The 26,691-nt window shown below is 37.3% G+C and overlaps 1 long non-coding RNA gene across 2 annotated transcripts; it reads right to left on the bottom strand.

The window, feature by feature from the left end:
• Window positions 1-3,112: 3,112 nt before the first annotated feature.
• Window positions 3,113-25,095, bottom strand: LOC139800589 (uncharacterized). 2 transcript variants are annotated; one of them, XR_011727814.1, is made up of 8 exons: window positions 24,854-25,095; window positions 23,849-24,016; window positions 16,918-20,926; window positions 15,873-16,059; window positions 8,154-8,387; window positions 6,226-6,401; window positions 5,774-5,856; window positions 3,113-3,691 (listed from the first exon to the last, which is right to left on the bottom strand). It is a non-coding gene; the product is annotated as an uncharacterized lncRNA (long non-coding RNA). The 2 variants fall into 2 exon arrangements; XR_011727815.1 differs by lacking the exon at window positions 6,226-6,401 and having other exon boundaries at window positions 16,918-20,920.
• Between the last annotated feature and the right edge of the window lie 1,596 nt (window positions 25,096-26,691).

Below are 26,691 nucleotides of genomic sequence, written 5' to 3'. Positions count from 1 at the left end.
ATAATCTTCTGATACCTGAGATTCCTTTTACATGTACTTTGGTTTGTGAATTTCTTGACAATTAATGTTGAGACATATTTGTTTGTAAAGTATTAGCATAATTACTGCCTCTCCCTGTTAAAATGACACTTTTTAACATTGCAGTTTGTGAGATAGGCACTTGATAATAACTGGAAAGGTCTTGGAAAAGAATTTCATGAAAATTTGGGCTGTCAGGAAGTGTTGTCAATCTCTGATTGACGTGTGTCATGTCTCTTTAGTTACTCACTCTTTGAAGGGCTCCCTGGGGGTGTCTAAGTCATAATAGATTTTAGTTTTAGTTTCTCCTCACAGAAAATCACACACACAAAATATTTTTAGTATTAAAGTCTATTCTAAAAATGCAACTCACATAAAAATAGCTTCACTATCTTGTCAACTTTATAGAGAAAATGCTAGCTAGTGTTATGGATGTTGGTCTCCTATAAATGGAGGTCTTCATTTGCCAAGACAAGAAGTTTTAGTTTGCAAGTAAACCAGCACATGTGAAATTTTTATTTGCCAGTACTTGGTGCTGGAAGAACTTTGGGGAAAATCAAATACATCCACAAAATTTGAAGGGAAAAAAAAACACATTTTGCACTCAAGGAAACAAATTAATTTCTTTGCATCCCTGAAATTCAGTGATGCAATAAAACATTGAGTGCCTAACATTGGTGAAGTTTTAGTATAGGAACCTGGAGCTACTACTCTAGGGTTTACTTTGGAAGCTGTGTATATGTATTTTTAGTAGCAGAAAGGCTAATTTAACCAGTCCTAAGACACAAAGCAGAATGTTACTAGAGCAGAGGAAAACCAAACAGGAGTAGCATCCACTGTTAGGTTCAGTGACAGAATAACACAAAGTAACTTCAGTAGATTATGGCATCTCCTTCCAAATACTTTTATTTTCCAAATACTATTTATTTTCAGAAAATTCTTTGATCATAGCAAACTGATTTCTGAGCTGAAGATAACTGTTCCTCACCTGCCTTCTCCATGTTCACATCTTCTACTAACTGCATGGTTTTATAGGTTTATTTTCTTTGGGGTTTTTCTTTGGGAAACTACAGCAGGATCGTGAGCAAGTCCTGCAGCCCTCCAGTATAAAGTGAAGTAATTTTATATGTGTGCTTTTTTTTTTTTTTTTTTTTTTGTAGTCTAACAGCTATAAATATGTACCCAGAGGACTCAGGAACTAAACTGGATAAACATCTGAGTCTTTCTTCCTCATGGTTTGTAAGTGTCAAAAATCTCTTTAATGTGCCTCTCCCTTCATTGAACTCCTGATTACTTTCCGCCTTTGACCACTTTTACATCTGTGTCTCCATCTGCCAGCGTTCTTACAGCACCAAAAGCCTGGTTTGTCTGGCTTTAAATGCCACAGAGGGATCTGACAAAAGCAAAGCAGATCAAAACGTGGGTGCTGGCTCCTGCTGCAGCTCAGCCACTCTGGGTGTTCCTGACTTTCCCAACGCCCCATCTCGATTCATCACCACTCGCCTCTGGACTTGCCTTGGCAGGAGCTTATTTTAGTTTGTTTCCAGTTGTGATAACAATTGTCTGTCTGTGATAGCACCTCTCTTCTTTAAGCTTATTTCTGTTTTCTTATTTCTTGACCAAATGTGGTCAAGGTCTAGCAGAGCTCTTCAGTGAATTTCTTGTTCTTGAAGAACTTTCCCGATACGCGGGGCTGTGCGAGGCTGTTGTGGGTCCTCCCCTGTGAAGAGGTGAGGATCATCCAACTGGGATACAGTGGGGAAATGAAATACAGCTCAGCAGACTGCCTTGAGAAACCATGGAGTAATAGCCCTGGGCAGATCCAAGACCAAAGAGAAAGAAATTCCACCCCTTGAAAGCCCTTGGGATGCTATCAACAAATGGTCATCAAACCTTCTCCTCCAAATTTCCTGATGGGTCCTGTGACTCCTGAGACCCCCAGGGACACCCTCAAGGGAGAGTGTAACACTGAAGAGGTGGATACTAGGAAGCCAATGCATTGCTAAATAATGAAAACATATATTATTAGTGAGATTTGGGGTGTTTTTTCTGTATTCATTTGGACTGCCAGTGTTAGCAGCACTGTAGCTGAGCTACTAGAAAATGCTCATTGCATTTTGATTAAACTGTCAATCCCTAAGCTAGGGAAGCAGTAAGTACTTGGCTCCACATAAAATTCATGTTCCCTGTCATCCACTACAAGCTTTCTAAGTATTACACTGTAATGTTCTGTTTCATGCCAGGAAACAACAATCTTTGGGGGTGTGAGTTACCCAAACATGAGATGTCCAGTACCACTTGGGATCACTTGCCACTGACCATCCACCAAAGAACACTGACACCATCCTCAGAGCAGATTCATGCTAGATGGGGAAACCTGACACCCCAAGGATGTCTGTTGAACTGCCTAAGGTAGGTTTTTATTATGGTTTTATGGTAGGTTTTTATATTTTATTTTAATTTTATTTTTTTAGGTTTTTATATATATTATTATTATTTTATTATTTTTATTGTAAGCCAAGTTGCCTAAACACCTGCATTGAGCAGGAGGGGAAGATGACTGGGTTATTTCCTCAATGCCAGTACAAATACCAACAGTTTTATATTGTAGAAAATTCATATTATCTGCTGTATCAACCATTCTGCTATTGCAGTGGGAGGATGGCGAGGAAATAATTAACACTGATATTTCAGATTTAATGTGAATTATGCACCACAGCAAAATTCCTTTGGTTTTTTTACCATTATGGCACTACAAAGGTATTTTATTCTGCAGCAACCTGCATACCTATTTGTTTTAATATTCAGCAATATCTATTTATTAGCTGGACCATGCACAATCCTCTTGTTCACATCGCTGGGGTAAGTCTGGTTTGGTACACTCTGCTCCAGCCAGGTTTTCTTTCCTTGCTGAGGACCCAACTTGTGTGGGTTCCATCCAGAACCCTCAGTCTGCTCAGCCAGCCAAGGAGGGTCCAGGAACCATCCCTCCCCAGCTCCTGCCACCTTCCTTCCCTGGATGCCCCAAGGGCTCCCAGCCTGCACACGGATAGCAGGCTCTGGATCACAGGGCTTTTAATAAGGAAGAGTCAATAATTTTTAGACAGTAGTGCCCTGACAGTACCAGGGATACCACTAGTGTGTGTATCTTTTCTCAGGGCTGCCTCTACAAAGCCCTTTAGGAAGTAACAGCCACTGAAATGTCCCTTGTCAGGACTTTTATCACTCAGACACTGAGCACTTCAGCCTTCGCACCACTGAGCGCCGAGAGTTGAGAACAGAGTTAGCTCTTACCAAGAGTGAATAATTTTCTGCTTTGTTTGGGAGAAAGATTAATTCAAGTGTCTGTTTCATCCCTTCTTAGTGCCTTCTGTTTCCTAGAGGAGATTGGGGAGCTGTTTAAGCAGTATTTTCTCATCAGTGTAGAGATGAAACAAGGAGCGGGATGTTCCAGGGAGAGCATCAGTGTCACTCCCCATGGATTCCTCAGAGGAAGATCCAGCATCAGAGAAGCAACAACTCCAGTTGTTGGACACATTTTTTTTTCCCCATGGCAAGTGTATTTTTTTTTCTCTTCATATACCCACTGTTCTGGTTTCTTGTGTTTTTTTGTTTTTTTTTTTAAAATAAACCGGAATAATTCAAGGAGCGCCAGCAAAACATCTCAATGGCTCTGAAACAGAAAAAAATTCAAGATTAGGAGAAAGATGAAAAATTTTCTGTATTTTCCTAAAGCCAGAATACAATAACCAGAAAACCCTGTGGGCAATTTATCCTCAAGACAGGGACGACAAGAAGCATTGTCCTTTGAGAAGTATATTCATGACTCGACAATAAAAGTTATGCTGGACTTCATTATTGTGTGAAGACACCAGAAAATCTCATCTCAGTCTTCTGCTGCTCTAATCAGTCACATAATACTGCTGAATGAAGGATATTTGTGATTTGCACCTTCAGGTTGTATTTTCTTCCAACGTAAAATTGTTTTCCCCAAGAAATGTAAAATGCCTGTTTAAACACTGTATTCAGTTTAATCTCTCCCAGCAATATAGCTGGAGAGAGAGATATCCCTGGAAATGTATATATCTCTGAAATTTATACTCCAGCATTCTCTGAATTTTAATGTCTTCTAAAAAATAGATTTCTGTAACTGAAAAAAAATCAAATTTTTACTAAAATGGCTGAAGAGTCCATGAATAAAAACACTTCTGTGGACAGCTTGATGCAGTTTGCTCCCTATGATTCAAAGAGTTAGTTACTATCTTCCACTATTTTATACAAAGAATAGTTGTAATTTAGGTGGCTTGGAATATGAAAGATAGGTCATATGCTTGCAAAAATAAAATGGTAAGTAAGTCACTATTTTTCTAATCTTATATTGGGAATGTTTAACCAGCAATGGGCAGATGTCAGAAGAGGTGACCACTGTCACAAGTAAAACCTGGTGCAAAATGAGAGCCAGGATTCTAACACAGAGCAATAATTTACCCAGAAATGCAGCTTGAAGACAGGGATTGGTACATACAATGATTTTACAAATGATTCAACAAATTCTGTTTAATCTGAGATACTGTTTTTCATTTAGACATCCTGAAATATTAGTTGCTAAGATGTGGTATGTGCTTCTAGAATATAGGATAAATTCACATGGTTTACTTTTTATCATAATCTATCACGTATTAAGTAAAGTATGATATTAAATTTAGTTATATTAACTGCACATTGCATTTAATTTTAATTATGTAGCTTAATAAAAACAAAAATGTTTGGACTCATCTTAATGATCAAAGCTCTTGTGCTATCTGATGAAAAAGGGAAAATTTCCTCCAAAAGACCAAACATCACCTCAGTTCACAGACTTGGAAAATGCAGATGCACCCATGGTTTGCAGCTGTTTTGTATTGCTTTTATGTATTGCTAATTGATTTTATGGCTTTTATGTATTGCTAATTATATTTAACAATGGAAGGAAAAGATCACACAGTCATCATCTTTGATGATGTCAGGAGGTGTTGGGATGCTGTTCTCCTGGGCAGGTGTGGAATTTAGGGGTTCATAGGAATTATTAAATCAGTATAATGCTGCTATAGGACCATCTTCTTGTAGCAAAATAACACAGTAATTTGTTGAAGATTCTTCAAGAATTTATGTATAAGTGGAGCTGATTGTGAGGTGACACAGGTAAAGAATTTATGGAATTTCAGCTGCTCTTCAGGCATCCTGCTAAGTTAAGATTTTTTCTGTATTCTCCAAGCTGAAATGTTAGTTCCCCAAATCCCTGATTCTTCCAAATGTATTGTTAATATCTGCAAATAATGCAAAAGGCACTTGCAAAATTCAAATTCCATCTCATCACCATTTTGCTTGTGGAATTACTTGATCTGAAATCTGTTTTCCTTTCCAGTTGGAACTGGCAATGTCCTTCAGATTTTTTCAGGCAAGAAGCTTTCATTCTTTCTCTCCCTATTTCACAGTTGGTACCAGACAATCATCTTCTAGCAAATAATTAAGAAATTCCTGGGTTTCATGCTAATCATTTGTGTCTAACAAAAGAAAGCTGACAGGCAGTGCCTGCTTTAGTGTCAGAGTTAGGGCTGATATCTCAGCTGAATTCATTGCTAAGTTGTCAGAGCACTGGTAGAACAGGAATGGCAATTTTCCAGTATGAAATGCAGTTGTTTTCAAGGATTTAATTTGCTCCATCAGTTTTTGCCTAAATTCACAGAGGGAACTCTGCTTTTGATCTTTAATGTACCTGAAGTGATGTACCAGGCAGATCTCACACTGCTGGGGAGGGGTTTTTGGGGCATCCACAAAGTTGCTGGGGTTTGAGCATCTCTGTACAAGAAATAATAAATAATAAATGAAACAAAGAAATAAATATTATAATAAATAATAACATAAGTGATAAATAAAAAATGAATCTACATAAATGAATGTAACGTAGACAAGTCAGATGATGACTTAGCTGCAAAATACAATGATTTTTAATGAAAAATGAAATGTGAAGCAATGCTTTTAGTTTTTGGGACACCACTGAGTCCGAGGACACTGCCAGGTTCCACATCCTGCCTCCCAGCTCCAAATGTGTTGGACCTTTCTGAAAGCCATTCAAAATTGCCATAAATCCTTGGCTAATAAGTCTCTCTAAGGCTTCAGAAGAAGTTTGGCAACGATTGGATTTCTGATATAACAAGATGTACTTACTGACACACAGCATATCCAGGAAGTGGAATTTGCAGTGACTCTTAAAAGCATTTAATTTGTCATCAGCAGGCTGACACATTGCTTCTGTATTATTTCTTTTTAGTAGTAGTAATTGTGTCTTGGAATGGAAGATAAGGCTAGACAGCAACCCCTTTGAAACAGATAATAAAGCAGGGCTAAAAAAAAAAAAAAAAGCCAACAATTGTTTATCTTTTGAGGCAAGATAAAGCTGAGCAAGTTGTGTGTGTGTGACTGCATCCACTTCTGGTACTGCTTAAATATCTTATTGAATGGGACCCATATCAGATTAAAAGTCTTAAACCTGATAGATCAGAGCTAATACAAAATAATACAAATCCTCTCATATTCCTCTTTTCTTTACAGACTATACTTCTCTTTGTCAATTTGGCTGTGGTATCTTTTTTTGGTCTAAATTATTCCATCTGGGGAGCTTTTGGGTGTCAATCATTGCAAAAAGAACCAGCAGAAGACAAGAGAGTCCTTCAGCATCTGGAACAAAAGTTCCTGAGTCTCTCAAAGGAAAAACTTGAATTCTTTCATCAGGAAAATCATAACCAAAAATAGATTCATTTTAAAAGCACACCAAAGGGAACTTGCAAAGTACACAGACCAATAGAAAATAAGGTTTATTTGTTCCCTAAGGAGTGCTGCTTCATTTGCTGTGGTGTTACCCTACATAGCTCAGTGCTCATGTGGATGAAAAAGGAAAAGAGCAGAAATAATGCACCAGGGGAGAAGATGAATTAGGGATGAGCAGCTGGGGGACTTTCCAAATCCTACCAGACCTTGGTTGATAACCAAATAAGAAACCCAGCTATGTATATTAGTGAACCTCATTGCTATTTTTATATAAAAAGGACAAAATAAACCTGATACTTTTACAGGGAAGTGGAATTTATGAGCATTATAGCAGAGGTTTGGTAACGTGACCCTAAAATAAGCCCCAGCCAGTATCCTCAAATTGAAAGGAAATAGAAAAGGAAAAGGAAAGATGGTACAGCCTAGTTCCAGCCTACCACTAGAAGGACAATATCACTCTGTGAAATAGTATTAAAGACAGAAAGAAAGACAACAAAGAGAAGTAATTAAATATTTACTATCTGAACTTTGTAAAGGACTAAGCCATGTAGGAGCTGTGATTGCCCTCAATCAGATTCCTGGGAACCAGACCATAATTCTGCTTTGTAGGGCAGCAGTGTTTAAGGGTGAGGAGACCAGCAGAGGCACTGAACTGCATTTGTCTGCATTGTTGAAAGGTAATGGGGGAAAAAAGCAGCCAAATATACCATATGAAAAAAAAAAACAAAAAACCAAAACTGAAAAAACCCCTTGACTATACCTAATACAGACAGATAAGACATTTTTTTATATTATTATAATTAGGATTGTTAAATGGTGGAAAAAATAACATAAGTAGCATCCTTCTGTGGATTTTTTTTGTTTGTTTTTACACTTGAAAATTTTGTGCACCCGTTCCCCAAGCCAGAAAGGATCTGCTGTTTGCATGAAGGTCAAAAGAGGAGAAAGAATCTGCAGTCACAATTCCATGCTTGGATCTACAACCATCCAAACAGGTTGTCAGCCCAGCAGGTAAGGGGTGTGAAGTAGAAAAGATGAGCACCCAAAGCCATTAATTAATGTGAAGTAGAAAAGATGAGCACCCAAAGCCATTAATTAATTAATTAATAACTGAAATTCCCATACCAGATCACTCAGCACCCTGCTACTCCAAAGGGATGTTCTGTAAGTATCCTCAGACCTGTTTGCAGGCATGCCAAAGGTTTTTAAAACACTTCCTAATAATGTCACCATATTTAATCCAAGGAGAAGTTCCCTGAGCATATCTGTCAGCCTGATCTATCAGCTATGGGAGCTCTTACAGTAAATGTAGATTTCCACTCAATTACCTTGTCTTATGGGAAGCAATGGAAACACTTTCTTCTTTTCCTTTTTTTTTTCTTTCTTTTTTTTCTTCTTTTTTAGACTGTATCAACAAAGTGCTGAGGTCTTGGCTAGGAGAGATAAGCTCAGTCCCTCCAGCTGTGGTTATTCTCCTTTGGATGGAGCAGAAATATTCTTGGAATAGGAGCATCTCTGAGGCCAAAGAAGAGTGAAGGGGTCAGGTTGTTCAGATAAATGTTCTGTAAATAAAAAAGTCACAGCTTTCAGGTCTTCAAAGAAGCATTAAGAGAAACTACCAACAAATTAACACATCCTCCTTTGCCATAATAGCTGTGCAAAGTGACAGACTGAAGCTCACAAGTCTGGGAAGGTTTAAAGTTGTTTAAATTCAGCCTGGAACTCGTACACTACCTAATTCAAAATGGGAACTTTCATGCCAGCTTTCTGATAAATGTTTGATATATGTTCTAATATATGTTTCTGATAGATGACATCTGTATTCTGCAATCAAAATCTCAAACCAGTATATTATGTTGAAAGCAAAAATCCATAAAGAAAAAAAAAAAAAATTCTTGAAAAAATGGTTGCAGAATCCCTTCATAATGACATTAAGAAAAACAGGGGGGGTCAATTGTTTTTGTTTCATAATATAATGAACATATATGAAATATGAAAGTAACTTTGTCTCATATTTCATGCAATCCTATTATTTAAAATTAAGTGGTCAAGCTGGGGCTAAGTACAGGCTGGTGTGCACCCACCTGACTTCTCAGAGTCATCAGGGAGTGTACTTGAGAAGCTTATTATTATTATTATTATTATTATTATTATTATTATTATTATTATTATTTGAAAATATGAATTATTTTGTGTGCATATATGAGGCCGAAATATTGTTGCAATGTTGTGCTGAGAAGTTTTATTAGATACTGAGTCAATAATTTTTGTGGTTTTTTTTTTTTTCAAGGGCTAATGGAATATCGTGTGAACACAAAAGTATTAAGTGTAACACTGTAAATTATAGATTTTTTTTTTTTTTTTTTTGTAAAGCAGCACCATAATCTTCATGAATGTAGAGAAAAAGCAATGCCAGAAATTCTCAGAGCAGTTGGTACCAGTGTCATGCAGTGACTGAATGAAATACAGGTGAATGCAGAGCTCTGATTTTCCTTCTCAGCTTTTGTCAGGAGGTTGGGGGATTCCTAGTGGTGACTTTTTTTTGATTCCCTCTGCAATATCTCATGGAGGCACTGAGAAAAAATGTTCTAGTTGTCTGTGGATATCACTTTTGCCAGAATTCTGGATGCACATTGCTTAGACAAATAAAACTGGTTTTTTTCTTACCTTTTTATGTTGCTACATTACATGATGCTGCAACACTAGATTTAAAAAAAAAAAAAAAAAAAAAAAAAAAAAGCACAGCATAAATAAGACCTTGTTTGGATTAAACTGGATCCTGCACTTGGAGTTTTTAGTTTAAAAAACACAATTTCTTTCTGATCAAAGTAAAGTGCATCTGGAAGGTGCATTAGCAGCTTTACACTGTACCTTGTGCTACTGTATGTGGAATAGAGTTGTACCAGCTCTGACACACACAAGGATTTAACAAGGTCATGGTGGAGAAGGGCATGGAATACTGCTCTAAAGCAGCTGCTTTTGGGTCAGAAGTACTTCACTGCCAGGGATTTTTACACAAATAATTCCATTTGTATCAGATTTCTTCAGCCATGACTCATTTAAGCACCACACGTCATCCTTAGAGAGAGTTTAAAGATTTTCTGAAGTCAGGCTGTTTATTTGGTATTCTCAATCATTACATTCAGTTGTTCAAACTTTGGTGCTTTCCTTTTTTTATTTTTATTTTTTTTTTCCCTTTCACCTCAAAGCAAGGACAAAATGGCTCAGCTTCTGTTATGACAGAATCTCTGCTAAATGTGTTTGACTCCCACTCTGCTTGCTTTTTCCTCAAGGAAGTGAGAAACAGGAGTAAGAATTTAAATTTTTTTTTTTTTTGAGCAGATTTATGTGTAAGGCAGAGCAGTAATAATCATGAAGGATCTGAGGTTTGATAATGACTAAACAGGGAAATTAAAACAGAACATGAGAGTGTAAGAATAGCTGGTTTAGGTCAGGCACAACCAAGTTTGATGAGGACTATTTTTTTTTAGGTGTTATGAGGCTTCCATACACTCCACATTTCAGTCTTGGAAGAGGATATTAATTAAGCTTTTCTGCATTGTTGCATTTTTATATTTTTTTTATATATATTTCCACTCTAAATAGAAGTCATCTCAGGAATTTAAAGCATCAGTAAATGTAGTCTCAGTCTAGTTAAATAGCAAACAACTTCTTTTTTTTTTTTTTTTCCCCCAAATTACCCATAAATTACTGTGAGAACCCAGCAATGCTTCTACCACCTCCCCTGATATTTATGAGTAGGAGTCAACTGATTTTGTGGAACTGGCAGTTCTAATCAGTGCTGTCCTGCTGGAAGAGTGAATTATCACAAGGCTCAATACTTGATGCAAATTTATCTTTACAAAGCATTATCTGTGACAAAACTGCAGAAAGAGAATTGTAAAGAGGACACAAAACCCATTCCACTCGGTGCCAAAAATATAATGAGATCTGAAAACGGCAACAAAAATTAATCCGTTTTGTGACAAATCTAAGATTTTAATCTCATGGAAGGACCTCTTTAGAGCCAGATATAAATACTATTAAAATCCTGTTGAAAGGAACAGATGGCATTCTTTTTCCAGAGGGTGATCTGCGTGCGGATGAAGCGCAGTGTTATTAATGGTCATAAAATCATTTGCAAATATTTTAAACACAAGTATTAGCATATCTCAAACTTGGCAACTCTCCTCCTTTTGCAGGAAATTATGCTGGAAATCTGTTTTTCTTGGTGCTGGATGTAAGGCTGTAATTAATGAATTGCTTGGACACCTCGACTGAATGTTCAGGTGATGTCAAATCGATGAAACATCAAGAAAAGCAGAAAATTAATTGTAAGGTTTTAAGGGCATTGTGCATTTCTACACTGTCCTGTAATGTGCCACAGCCATCCTGCAGTGCCCCTTTGGGGAGTTTTATTTATCATGTAAATAATAGATACTAAATTACAAAGCTGGTAATGAAAAGGCATAAAAATCCAGCGCTGTGATATTTTTTTCTCTATTTTTGGGGTGAGATTCCTTTCATAGCAGCACTGATTGTACTGATGGACACTATTTAAGGTCTCCAGCTCAGCAAGTGGTCTTAAATATAGTGGACATTAGAGAGATGTGTCTGGTTTCCCCTATATTGAGGGCAGCCCTAACCTATTATTGTTCCACTCCTGATGCTCCGGAGGAGCAGACTCAGTCATTCAGCTGTTAGGAAAATCAACTAAAAAATTAGATTTGGTCATCTTTAGAGAGCTTAGTTTAGGTGTATATTCCTCCTCTAAGGTTGATTCCACCTTGCCATAGATTTTTTTTTTTTTCTCTTTTTCCTGGCCTGAAGTTTCTAGATGAAGTTGCTAATAGATATCTTATTTCCTCTTCCCCTAACTTTAATACTAAAAATCTAAACCTCCTGAAGGACTAGGGGAAATTAGTTAAGTGAATAAAACTGGAACTTTACTCCTCCCTTTCCACCTAATTAACTAGAGGGGTTTTTTTCCCCTAACTCTTAGCAACTTTATCACAGCTTCTCAGTTACAGCTCTTCCTCTCTGCTATCCTTTAGCTCTCCCCAAATTACTTTTAACTTAAAACTTTTTTCTGGCAAAAATTCCTCTTACCCATTACAGGGAATCCATCAGTGACAACAGGATGAGTAAAATCCCTGGAATTGTTTTGTGGCACAGCTGAGCCATTTAGCATGGTAAAAGCTTCTGTCCCCCCTGGCCAGGTGGTGAGAGTGGGAAGAGAGGAAGGAAGAAAGGATTTTTCCTCTGGAGAGCTGGGCAAAACCAGCATGGGGATACTGGGACTTTTGGGTTTTTTGGGGTTTTTTTTGGTTTTTTATTCCGAATTTTTATACCCATGAGCTGCATAGCAACACGGTGACCTTTTGCCAGCAACATCAAAAAAAAAAAAAACCTGCTAAATAAACATGTATTGCAGAATATCTGAGAAGCAGGATTAACTTTGACAGGACAAACACTGCTAAATGTTAAGTACTTGCTCTGGGGTGTTGAGTGAGGGGTTCACTGGTTCCTGAAAGGAGAAATAAATACATACATACATATATACATATATATACATATATATATAAAAATATATGCACTAATGAAGATATGGTGTAGTCAATTCATCTTTTTTTTATGCTCTGAAGAGGAGAATGAGAGTCCTGAGAATGGCTACAAAAGTCAGCAATTATTTTCAACTGGCTCCATGCTGTGCCCATCATCCTTACAAGCATTTTTTGGGTCATTATGGATGCAGTTGGTACTAAAATTTTAGAAATGAGATTGCAGTGGTCATGGTCATGATGCTGCAGGGACATCATTTGTATCTACCTGGTCCTTTGGTGTGGTAAATGTACAAAGATCCAAATTTAGCTAAATATAGTTATACATAACTAACCCAGTGGTCCCTTACTTCTGTTTTCTGATTTTTTTCCTCCACTTCCCACTCCTAATTCCTTGAAGTCCCCAGCACCACTGTTCTGAGGCTCTTGTACCCCTGGTATCCACTTCAGCTCTTTGCATGCCTTCCATTTAATCACTGTTTTTGTATCACTGAAGTGATGTTTATTCCTTGTACTTCAGCAATCCATAATTTTGTAAAGAAAAAAAAAAATACTGAAAAATAAACTATGCTTTTGCTTTTGTGGATTTCTTGTTTAAATCCATTACAAGCCAGAATTTTGTCCTTAACCTGAATGAGGGAAACTCTGCTGATATTTAGCAAAAGTGTTTCTACCCATTTATGTGGCATTTCTCAAAAAAAAAAAGGTCTACTAATTAGTAAGAGAATTTTTTCTGAATTTAAATCATAAAGCACTTTTAATCTAATTCAAATGTATTCAGTGAATGGCCCAGTTTATAATCTATAAGCAAATAAAGCAGCAAGAAGCAAGGTTGGTGTCAGAGCCTCAGTGCTCAAGGTAGAAGCTGATATTTAAAATACAAGGAAAATGTCAGGAAGTTTGAGCAAAGAGTTTCCAACAGCCACAAAAACCTCCAAATGGGAAGGAAGGAAATGGGCAACTAAAAGATGGGAATTTTTGCAGACTTGGTGATGAAACGGAGCAAATGAGGTGTTTCCTGAATAAAAATTGTTGGAAAAATTTCTGGAAGCTGCTTGTTTGATTCCATACCTAAGATTAAGAAGGATTTATGTTTGTTTCTTAGTCTGAATCTGGACTCACTCCCATTGTTAATATGAAGCAAATTTGGATTAAAGTGCAGGTTTGGGCCTATACTTTTGACACAATTTATAGGTACTATTCTGAGTAATTTATTTAACATATTGAGACAAGGATAGTGTGGAGTATCCTTACATAAATTAATGCTTAGTATTAATTAAACTTACTCTGTTCATGTTGTACTTCCAACGTTATTTTTTTAATGTGAATTTAATGTAATTTTTAGGTTTTAGTGTAGATTACATGGTTTATGTTGTATGCACTATATATTTGTGGATTGTTTTGATTTTTTTTCCTATATTTCTTTTCCAGACTTTTGGGCATCTGTCCTTGGCATACAGGAATTCAGAATTTGCTGCCAATGGATTATGTGTGTTGGGATTTTAAATCCACTGTCAACAGATACTCATATAATTAAAGTTAGCTAAATAATATTTGTGAAAACAAACAATCAGTGGTCAGTTCTTATTACTTAAAACAATTAAAATTTCCTGTCAGCTGCCTCCCTGAGGGTAAAGAATTTCCCTGTGTATGTGGGAGAAATGTCTGTGACTTTTCAGTGGATTCTGCATGAAGGCACCTGAAAATTCCAGGTAGTTTTATTTAACCAACCTAAACTGTAGAAATGTGTTCATTGTAACCTTGAATCAGGGTCAGTTTTAAAGATCTTTGAGCAAACTACATAGCTCAGGACACTGACAGAAACTGGGTTTGATTTTCCAGGGCAATACCTCCAAATAATCTGTAGTTTTACCTCCAAATAATCTGTAGTTTTTGGTAATCATGAGGAGAGAATAATGAAACCCTGGTGTAACTCTTCCATCCACAATTCACTCAATTCCATGACTTGTTTTATGCTATACACACAAGCCTTGCTTCCCAAATAATATGTAGATTGTTTCCAAACCCAAAAGCCTGCTGTATTTATAAAATAATTTGCATTTTCCTTTTCAAAGACCCAAGTTTCAACTGCAGATTAATGCGTAGCAAATAGCAGCACATTTTTTACTCCCCTTTCTGAGGAAATAATTGCATTGTTTCACCTAGTTTTCAATTTCCTTTCATATTCCATAACTTAGTAAAAACTGTTTCACCAAAGGAATAAAAGGAAAACACTAAGCAAATGGAAAAAAAAAAAAAATTCCCCTAGTGCCAATTTCATTGTGGATCCTTTCTGTGAGTTTGATTTATCTGCTTTCTATTGAGAATAAAACAAAAGCCAAGTGATGAGGTCAGTAATCTGATTGTGCCTGAAGCAATCAGATAAATGCAATGCTGAAAGCAAGGTGAATATTTTGAAAAGATAATAGGTAGAAGACTGAAGTCAGTCATTCAGGTCTGGAAGCAGCCCAAAAAAGGGACTTATTCAACCAACTTTCAAATCCTTTGCAGGCTCACTCCAGCTCTTGAAATATCAAAGATTATACTAAATACCAATATATAAATTTTTTTTTTCCTGTCATTAATTTTTCAATCCAGTCTGGAATAGTCATTGTAATTAAATTTTCTGTGAAAAAATCACCACGGTATCTCCAAAGAGATTGTGGTCTGATTAAACATCAGGCATCAGAATGAAACATCTGCACGTAACAAATTCTCCTTTGGTGATAAACTTCAAAGGGCTATGAATGAAAGATGTACCTATTTATACCTCTCTGAATGGGTAAAATAGATCTGCATTGAAATCTCTGAAAGAAGTTAACAGAGCTTCTATTTTTAGCAGTGCTCTTCATGGATTCCTTTTTCCTATAACTTTATCCAATTAAGCAGAGCCAAAGAAGGGGTAGTGAGGAGATTTCATTAACTTAAGATTGTTAGATGAAGAAAATAACAAAGGAATATTCATAGCATCTTACATTCAGTGATGAGCAGTTGTCAAGCACAAAATATGCATTCTTAACTCTAGGCAGGAATTTAGACCCCATTTTTTTTTTTTTTAAATTAAAACCCCATCACAAACCAATGCCAGTGACAACACATCTCCATCAGTCTCACCTACCTGACCTCTCTTAGGGTCCAGGGCTGGCATTTCAGCTGATTTTTCTTCAGACTCTATGAAGATGGAAACCCCCAGTAGCTTATACCCCCTATTTCATTGCCTCTGTGAATTCTGAGCTCCCTTTGAAGATGAAGCATCCCAGATAACAGCCTTACAACAAGCACAAGATTTTTTTTAAAGGGGTCCTCAGCCTGTCAGGTTTGGATTGATACCACAGGGTAGCCACACACCTATAAAACACCTTTCACAGGCACCTCTACAAAAGTAGAACTGGGCTGCTCAGGCTCATCAATCATCCTGGGTTTTTTTAGTACACCAGCCAGGACTTTGTATTCCCTTGTTATCATAAAAAAAAACCCCATACTTACAGCTCCAAAAGCTGGTTCTGGTGTGCTATGGACACCTGTGCAAATAGCTTTGCAGGGATGGTGCTCAGACAACCAAGGTCACACCATTTTTTGGGGCACTTGCTGGTACATCCTGAGATAGGGATGTGGAGGTGTGCAGGTATCCAGGTGCTTGGCAGACATACAGGATGAAAGCATAATTAGAAGACTGTAAAAAAAATAAATAAAAATGAGGCTTTCCATCGTTATTTTTAATTCAAGACAATCTAAGCTTAATGCTTCAAACCAGCAAAGTGGGTATTTGAGCAGCATGTGCTGGAGTCTCTTCACCCATTTACAAGTCCCTTATGGAATGATTCCAGAGCAGTATAAGCTGAGTGCTACTTACATTTTTTTTTTTCCCTCCCTTTTTTTTGGCATAAATAAACTTTCCTGAAACTTTTAGTTCTGAGCTTTATAGGACAGGAGCTACCTGTGCTGCTGAGCCACTAAAGAACTTTAGTGAAAAAAAAAAAAAAAAAAGCAAGGAGTCCTGAGAGCTCTCAAATGGGGCTCGTTGCCACAGAAACCTTGCACTCTGCAGGCTCAGTGAGCTTCATTTCATTTCTTACTGTCTGTAAAAGGTGGAATTCCTCTCCTCATAAATTAAAAAAAAAACCACCACAAAACCCTAAGCAACTGCAAAGTATCAAAGAAGAAAAGAGATTTCTGTCCCACCTTTGCATGAGACACAGGGCAGCCTAATCCCTGGGTACTAAAGGGGGGATGTTTCCATCATCACTGCACAAGGGAAATTGTATTTTTTTTTCCATCCATTTCCCCTGTTTGTAAAGTGTGATTAGGGAGCCTTTCCACAGACTTCACTTAAAAGCTGAACTCTTTTTCTAGTCCCAGAGATGTAGGAACAATCCTGTTCTCAGCTCTTTGCATCCACAAGGTCTCTTCAGAACCCACCACGCAGCCCTCGTGCAATACAGTAACTTTGGAAAACTCATTGCTTTGTAATAATTCATTTAGAAAAAGCTTAAAATAGCTGAAGGGAAATGTCAGGCAAAAGAGCACTTACTGCACAAAAGGATGACAGATGACAAACCAAAGCCATGCTTAAAGTACAATGGAAATTGAGAGGGCACTTGATTCTATTGGCGTGAGCAAGAAGCAGAATGTGAAGCTTATATCAGGCTCTCTTGTACAAAAATGAGAATACTCAACTTCATCCAGACTTAAATGGCTACTTAGAGGAACAGATCTGCCACATAGAAGAGAAAAAACCTGAAGTGAATAGGGCAGATGCAGAAGAAAAACAGTAAATAAGGAGAGAGTTCTTAATTTTTTCGCTGTCTCATGTCTGAGATTCTTGACTTATTTCATCTTAGTGCTGTGCAGAAGTTTCTGTCCTAAAAGATCTCCTGTGCAACCATAGAGCATTAAACATATACACTAGAAAAAAATAACAGATATTAAATTGTGAAAAGTTCTAAATTCATTTTTCTTCTTATGGCACAACTGTGCTTTCCACCTCTTGATAATGAATTTCACTTCCATCACTATGGACACCTCCTTTCATGGGAGGTAATTATTTTTAATGAAGGGGAAAAGTATCTTTCTTTGCTATTTAAAATGCTAAAAAAAAAGTCACACAGTTTTAATCAGTGGCAAATAACTATATAAAACTTGCTTTCAGGTATTACATCACTTGTTGGTGTCGTGGTTTAACATAAGGGCCAATTTTTGCTGTAGGTTTTAAAATACAGGATCATAGAAGGGTTTGGGATGTAAGGGACCCTAAAGATCACCTGGTTCCAACCATCTTGGGAAGGGATGACAACCACTGGACCAGGTTGCTCAAAGCATCACAAAAAATAATGATGCTTCTTCCTACTTCTTTTCTTTGAGTCATTCCACATGGAGAGAAAAAAACTCTGTGTGCCCAGAGAGGACCAGAGGCACCACATCAGCCTCTGCCTCTTTCAAAGGAGACAAAAATGAAAAGTTGACCTTTTTGATCCCATTTGTCATCACTCCTGCAGATAAAGATATACTAATAAAGATGTTATTTATGAAGATGTTATTTACTAAGGAGAGTCCATGCTCATTCATTGCTCAAACTACTCTGGACAGAAACCCAGTCCTCACTTTTGCAAAGGAAAAGAAATCAAATGGGATTTGATTCATCTGATCTTAGATGTCTGAATTTTAGATGCTGTTCTCTGGGATATTTGTTTAGACAGGGCAGATTTTATAGGTAACAAAAAAAAAAAAAAAAAAAAAAAAAAAAAAAAAAAAAAAAAAAAAAAAAAAAAAAAATGGGCATGGGATGAAAGGTTAAGCATCACTTTTACCTGTTAAAGGTGGGTGGGATGAATTTTCTCCTGAAAGTTCCAGTCCCTTTTCACTGACAATACAGGGTCCTAACTTAGACTCTAAGCACAATTTTTATGGTTATACAACTTCATAGTTAAAGAACATTCAGATTTTTTTAGAAGAAATGGGAATTAAACTTGCAAAATTTGCTGTACTAAATGTATGAATAAAACCTGGCAATTACACTAAAGAGCCTATTTTATTCAGCTACTGATTAAATAAATCATAAAACAAATTAACTGCCAAGGTCAAAATACAGTTTTTAATAACAGTATATTTGCTGGGCTAATGCAGAGATCCTAGAAGACACATCCTTGAAAACCTAAACTGTATAATGAAGGACAAACTTTGGCATCTGCAGTATCCTAAAATTCCTGAAGCCAGCACATTAACTTAATTACCCTTTCTGCACCATTACATAGTTCACTTAGGGAAAAAGGAGGAAAATAATGATAATAATTTCCTAGCTCTAGCTTCTGTCAGCCATCTCTTCATGCTGCAGCTCAGCAAGAGCTTTCAAGTGCTTGTTACTATTTGTTCCCTTGCATGTCTATACATGAGGATTAATAAACCATCTGATTAGAAATACAGAGCCTGTGGTTTTTTTGGGTTTTTTTTTTTTTTTGGTCCATGCTCAAGATGGTCTGTGCATGCCCACAGCTGCTGTGGTGTCAGCTCAGGTTACATCCCAACACTCAACCTCTCTGCAAGAAGATTGGGGCTGGGCTCCTCTTTGGGCTTTCAGAGGAAAAACTCTTTCAGGTGCACATCCAACTTCTTCAAGTTGCCAGGGCAAGAATCCTTCCACATTATTCCCTAACACCCCATCTTTGGGGCTTGGCTTTCCTTTCACAGACTGCACAGCACTGATTGCTTAGCAAGAAGAAAAATACATTAGCCAAATTCATTTTATTAAGACAGAAACCTGAGCTGACCTGTTCCTGACTTGATTTCCTGTTGTTTGCTTATTTAATAGTGATCACTGTATGCACATAAAAATATTTTTCTCCTTCAGGAAGCTCAAAAAAGTAGAACACCTCATACATTTCTATTTTTTTTCTTTGGTTTTGCAGTATATATTTTTTATTCTGCAAAGAAGAAACAAAGCCACTAGTTCTTGAAACAGAGCCTGTATCTGTCCTAACACATAGCATTATTTAGCATGCATTTCCCTGCTGTGCACACCTGTCTATTTGCCAAACTCTTTTTAAAATGTTAGTTCTAAGACAAAATAGAATATTAATCTATTACATGAATCTGTATTGTTGCTTTTTTTTTTTTTTTTCTATTGCCATACCAATTAAATGATCCAAAGAAAGAGAAACAAATAAAGCCTCATAGATTTCATTTCAGTATTAACAACAGTAACATTAATTTTGTATTTGAAAGGTGGATCAGATCAGCATTATCAGTATATTCCATACATATCAAAGTGCTTGGAAAAGGGGGATAAATACAGTTAATCTTCCTTAACCAAGTTCTCCTCAGGGCATTGCTGAGCATTTTGGGGGGGTTCATGCAGATCTGCCAACTCAGGGGTGGCAAGAAGAAGAAAAAGGATGGAGATCAAAGGTAAACTGCCCCTTCTGAAGGGAAAGCCAAGACCCAAAAGAGCCACAGGGAAGCCAAGTCCCAAAGATGGGGTGTTAGGGAATAGTGTGGAAGGATTCTTGCCCTGGCAACTTGAAGAAGTTGGATGTGCACCTGAAAGAGTTTTTCCTCTCATTTTTGCTCATGAAAATAATGGTAGGCTGGATCCACCCTTGTGCATAACCAGCTTTGGGTTTTGTGCTGGTTTTGTCTGATCCTTGACCAAAAGGTAATATTTCACAGCTAAGAGAATAATTACATAGCAGGAGAATGGAGTTTCAAGTCCTAAGTAACTTATTACCAGCAACCAAAATTAAAGTCTACGTGTGTTGACAAATCACAAGCAGTGAGTACTGAAATAAAATTATTCAAAAGAAGCAACACAAATTAATAGAACCCAGCTTTCAAGATCATGCATTTTAAAGACTGAATTATTGTTAAATCTGATTGGTGAGGTTTAATAAAAATACTGGAGATAAGAACAGCTGCTTAGCAATTATTCAAAAATGCATATGCTATAAATGAATCATTCTTATTAGTTTATTAAACATGGAAGGTCTCTTCAAGCATTTAATTGGCTTTAAAGGAAACAGCTCTGAGGAAATTCATTTGGTATTAGTTAATTACCAAAGTAATTGGCACTTAATAACTATTTTGATTGATATCTTTGTTCTAATCCATTATTTCATAAGTGTACTTCATATACCAAATTAAAGCTGAATTTTAGAAGATGGTTATTTCCTTAAGGAAGTGCAGTGACCCACAAACAGGAAGGAGAGGCTGGGTCTATTTTTTTTTTACTATTTTTTGATTACAGTAAATATAAAAAAATGCAACCCTGTATTAGAGTTGCCTTTGTCACACAAAGGCATTCTGAAGTGCTTCTTAAAATCAGAGGCCTTCCATCCAAAGCAGAATGCCAACAGTTGATCCAGAAGCATCATATTAATAAAAAAAAAAAGAGAAAGTACTGTATAGAAGTCATACCTGATGGCTGCTAACATCACAGATGTTCTGATCTGTCAAAAGAGCTCCTCCTCTTCTTATCTTCATTTATTTTTGCCTATAAAGTTACAAAATCATCTTCTTTTTAGACAAGCTATTCTGTGGCAGAGCTCATGCTGAAAAAGATATAAATTCAGTGACATCTTTTAATACTGCTGTAACTATATGAAAAACAGCTCAGAGCATATTTGCAATTTTTTGCCTGCTACTGATACCCTTCCCATGACCCTGTGTCCAGTAAGATGGGCCAGAACCATTTCTCCTCCTTATTTTTTATGTATAATACAACATTTTTAAAAAGACACTGAAGCTAAAGCATTGCAGAGAGATTATGGAGCTCTTGTGTGATTCCAGTCATCTGGCTTGGTGCCAGCTCCCACCACCTGAGGTGCAGGATAATTGCCCAAAACTGCTCTGCCTGTCATGTTTTATTTGTTAAGGTTCTATCAACATTATCACTATAAATCCTAATTAACAATGATAGGAAAGTGATCCTTGCATTAATGAGAACGTGGAGGTAGAGCCCAGAAGGGGTGTGTGGGGGTGTCCTGGTTTCAGCCAGGAGAAAACCAATTTTCTTTCTAGTCATTTTGCTTTTGTTTGAGTCTCTTTTAAGTAGCTTCACTTCCTGAAATTAATGCCATGTTTTGCAGTCAGTGTCTGCTCCTAGGACTGATAAAACTTGGAGTTTAAAGTGACTGCTGGAGAATGGGGAGCAGCACCAAGGCCAATGCTCAGTTCTGCTCAACTTGTTGTGTGCAGGAAAGGGAGCAAAGGGGTCAGAGCTGTGACCTTCCTCTGGGGAGGAAGATGACCAAAAGTGACCAGAAAGATGACCAAAAGTGACCAGACTATGTCATACTCAATATAACTATAAATTTGGATATATAAATTATATAAATATAAATTTGAGGGATCACAAGGGTCAAGCTCTCTTTGTCCATGGCCAGTGTCCTGCAAGGATTCCATTCATTCAGCAGCCTAAATGTGTTTAACATTGGATAGGACTCATCATATAAATCATACATAAATAATTAATATTGTAAAATACATATAGTTACGATATTTTTTCACATATATAAAAATATAGCCACCTTTTTTTAAATCTCATAAATCCATGCCTCTATATGTTATGTCTGTGTGTAAACTGCAACCTGTTTGTATCTTTATAGAAACAGGAACATCATTAACACCATGTTAGAACTCCATAGTGAGATATTCTGTGAATTAATGTGCTGAATGCTCATGGAACATCTTCAGCAGTCAAATATTTTTAACTAAAATGCATACGGTGGAATTTATTCTGAATTACCTAATGCCTGGTTAGTTTAGAAATAACATCTAAGGTACTACAAATCTGGTGACAAAGCAGTATTTAACAGCCAACAAATCAAGAAATAAACCATAATTTATGTATTCATTCCTTTTCAGTAGCATTCTGTATTCCCAAGCATCAAATTAACAGGAGAGGAATAATAAACTGCAGAGAAAACTGCAGGGACTCTTCACAAGGGGATGGGGTGATGGGACATGGGGTAATGGTTTTAAACTGGAAGAGTGTTAAGATTCAGCCATTAGGAAGAAACTCTTCACTAAGTGGTAGGGCACTGGCACAGGTTGCCCAGAGAGGTTGTGGATTCCCTGGAAATGTTCAAGGCCAGGTTGGATGGGGCTGGCATCAGTCTGACCTAGTGGGGGGTGACCCTGCCCATGCAGGGGGGTTGGATCTTTAAGGTCCCTTCCAATAAAAAAAAAAAATTCTATGATTCTATGAAAATAAAGATAGAAGGTAGAATAATAAGGCATATAAGAACAGAAGGACTTTTAGAGTTAAGAGAAAGCAACTCTGAGGCTTGAAAAAAAATTTAAAGCTGCTTGAGTGAGGCAGGGATCAAACTTTTCTACTGCATGGGAGTTGAGGTTATTTTAATTAATATTAATGGAATGTTTGCTTGAAACTAGGGTGTTGAGCATACTTAGAGAATAAAGAGCATCCTATTAAACAGATCAGCTGGGCTATTGTACACATTTTTCTATCAGACACAACTCAACACCTCATCCCATCTCTGTCAGCTGGGAAATGAAAAATACCCACTTCAAGAGAAAAGCCAGCTGACCATAAATGCCAGAGTAAGTTATATCAGAATAAAGATATCTAAAGGCTTCCCAGAAAATCCCAGGTGTTCACAAATAGCCTTTGCATTCAGCAGGGAGCTATTTGTCTGTGGGTGGCCATCCCCTTTGGATGACTCCGTGTCATTTCATCAAGAAAAAGAGTTTGTCCAGACATGCAAGCTCCAAGATTGAGTCCCTGTGGATAACAACCAGCAGAAAGCAGCTCCCTCAATTCCTCCTGCACGATGCTGATGGCATTTATCAAACCTGTGCTACAGGGGTGTGACTGTAGGTACAGGTTTCTTTAGCAGGGATCCAGCCCCTGGCAGGGCAGAATAATTTACTCTGAAGTGAATGGATTATCAGGACAATGCAGTGCAAACAAGAGAAGGTGGCTGATGGCTTTCTGCTTATCAATTAAAAGTACAGATAGAGCAATTTTCAGCTCAGTGTGTTGTACTCTTAGATTTACACTAACAGGGCTTTTCTTGACAAATGGGCTTTGTTCATGTTGCCCTTTGATGTCTATAGTGCTGAATGATGAGTGAATGAGTGGAGCTAAATAAAATAAAACTGGATAGGTGATAAACATTCCCATGCTTTTGATTTTTTTTTGCACTGATTCGTTCAAGGTAACCCTCTAATTCAAATTAATGAAGTTAATATTGTTTAGCCATAATTCAAACTCATGAGCCCAAAGATACAGAGAAGTCCCCATGTCCTACAGACACATCACTATGTGAAGGCAAGCTGCTATTTATCATGGAAATGTATTTTATTTTTACTAAGCAGGACTACAGAAACCAAACTTTTCATCTGTTGCTTCATTGCTTTTTTCCACTTTACCAAGCAAGTTGTTTGTGCTGCCTATGGAATGTCAGGCTGAAACATGGCAGAAGGCTGATCTGTTTATTTGAACTTACCCTTTGAAAGTCTGGAACTCCATTAAAGATTCTTGACACCAGCAGTGCTGAATATTTCCTTCCTGTTCAGAGCCTGAACTGCACCAGGCAGGTTCAGCATTAGCAGCTATTAGCATGGGAAGATGGAAAGACCTGGAATCAAAAAGCAGATGTTGGCTGATGAAAGAGCTGCAGGTAATAAAAAGTCATATCCAGAAAGACATTGTTTTTCAGGAAACACTATTACTGAAATTTAAAAGCATAATTCATACCAGCTAGGTGTGTTGTACTCTTTTGGGAGCTGCTGAAATAGCTTAACAGGACACAGTTAAAAATTATGAACTATACAGGGTATGAAGTGTGCAACGTAGAGTTTCATGCTTGCACCCTTTACTTTGGGGGAAAAAAAAACCCTCAACAGCACCCCCTCCCCTTCTACCCCAGCCACACTAAATCCCAAACCCTTTCCAGCTTCTAAGGATGAAGTTAGCAAAGGATTTGAAGCTGCTGTTACTCCAAATCCATGAAGAGTGGGTGTATGATGTAGTAGCAGATGAGATACTAGATTTTTATTTTTTTTTTACATTGTCAAGGCACAGTATTTACACTAGCTAGGGATCCAGCAGCATATATATTTATATATATGCTTATTATATTACTACATTTATTAATTTTTATTATTATTCATTATTATTTATTATATTTATACACTTACTTATCCCCCCCCTCTATTCCATGGAATTTTTTGTGCTTCTGTAAGAGGTGATGGGTCACCCCAGGAGGTTGTGCTGCTTTTCCCCTGAAATACCTGCTGGGTCTCCACTGCCTAACACCTTGACAGCTGGTTTTTAAGGGGCTTTAAAAGGCATTTAAAATTATCACATGCAAAATGATCCTTTAGTTCACTTCTCTCATCCTTCAAATGGTGCTTGGATGTGACCAACCAGCCCTACCCTGTGTGGTGGCTTCAGCAGGGCCCAAACAGCATGGCCCCAAATTACTGTGATTTCTGGGAACAGGACCAACCTGTCTGCTTTAAGAAGTTCAGATGGCAGCTGCCTCCACCAGTAGATGATAAAGTTGCTCCAGCATTTTTTCCTAATTTACATGGACCACAAGAGTTGCTGGGAGCCACTGGAGCAGGTGCTGGGTCATCACTTGGATGCTCCTTTTCTGGCAAAGGTTTCCTTCTGGCAGTACCTGTCTTGGTGCCTCATGAAAATAAGAAATTTCAGACATGGTGAGTGTGTGTCTTTCACAGATGAGATAAAAAAGTAGGGGTATGTTTTGTTTTGTTGTGCTTTCTTGCCTCTACCACAGAAATGTCATAAATTTCTACCCTGTAAACCTCAGCAAATTCCCACTGTGCTTGCAAATTACCTCCATTAATAAGACTGCCCCTCTTTTTTAGCCTGTTGTGTTGTATTTCAGATTCAGCTGGATGTGAAAGGAATGAAATATCTACTGGGACACGTGCTGTAAAGAAATAAAAATAATAAAATGACAGAGAAAGACCAGAGCACTAAATCTGAGGTTGAAGACTATTTTTGCAACTTTCCCTAAAAAGGATAATTTTGTGGCCATTTGAGGAACTGTATCAGGATTTTATATATCAATCCTGGTAATGGAAAGTGGATAATTTGATATGAAACCCACCTACATGTAAGAACAGCATCAACTGCATGAAGCAGTTGTATTTTACTGAGGAATGGGTGGTTATAATACAGCCAAGATAAATAAGCTGTGGCACACATTTACTGAAAATGCAAAGTTGCAGGACACATAAACCTTTCCTCCAATACACTGAAGGTATAAATGATAATATAGCATTTATGTTCACTCTATTCTTTTTAAACTGCAACTGAAGTACACATTTGGTATGCATGGGATCATGTTTGGAAGCCTTTTGTCATGCATGGTACCACTGAGTGTATCACAACTGCCAGAAAGTGCAAGGAAAGTGCTCTTAAGGCAGAATCTGTTTTATTTTTATATTAACTCTATGCTGCCAGGAACATCAGCTCCTCTATATAAAGCATCTTACACATGGCCCACAGGTATCACCCCTCCAAGCAGAAATTATCTCTGTTTAAACCAAGTGACCCCTCACTTCCCAAATTTAAGGTTAGCATTCAGACCATATCATCTCAGCTTATTTAGGCTCATTTTTTCCATTTCAGATCTCCAGAGGCTTCAGTGCCACACTAATACAGAACATTTTGTGCACACCAACCCAGTCAAGACATAGTCAGAAGGTGAACTACTTGATACCAGGGTATCAAAGCTCATGGCCCAAGGTGAGAAGCATAACAAATATCCCACTCCAATATTTTTCCACTCTCATTCTTTGCTATGAGGCATCTCCACTCCTTGTGTCCCTGATCCCCAACCTGACATCAAGGTCTGCTAGACATGGAAGATGAATTTCCCCTGTGACTGTGCTCTGTGTTCCTCTATTTTGACCTTTAAAATTGAGAGATGGTCATGGTTCTAATACTAAAGAGCATTGGTGTTCAAGAAGCAAAAAAAAACCCTAGTATTCTACTACCTATTTTACCCATAGGAACCTGGCAAAATGCACAGCTTGAAGTATTTATAATTTCATTGTTATCTCTTTCTACAAATGGAGAAATGTTCTTTTCTCAGTCATTTCTTTTGCAAAATATGTATCCTTAAAAAAAAGGAGCAAAGTTTTTATGGTGTCTGTTTTAGCTATTTAGGAAGGAAATGGGTAGGGGTAGATCAGGAATTGATTCATTTTTTTTTCAATCCAGAAATAGATTCTGAGGTAGAATTTTTCCATTCACCATTGCATGTTAAGTTTGCAAGTGAGCTTAATGTTAGTATTTAAACTGTATCAATGG

This window comes from Heliangelus exortis, chromosome 10 (genome assembly GCF_036169615.1).
Source record: "Heliangelus exortis chromosome 10, bHelExo1.hap1, whole genome shotgun sequence".
NCBI lineage: Eukaryota > Metazoa > Chordata > Aves > Apodiformes > Trochilidae > Heliangelus > Heliangelus exortis.
The sequence above is the reverse complement of the archived record's forward strand: the minus strand, read 5'-3'. Positions and strand labels throughout refer to the sequence as shown.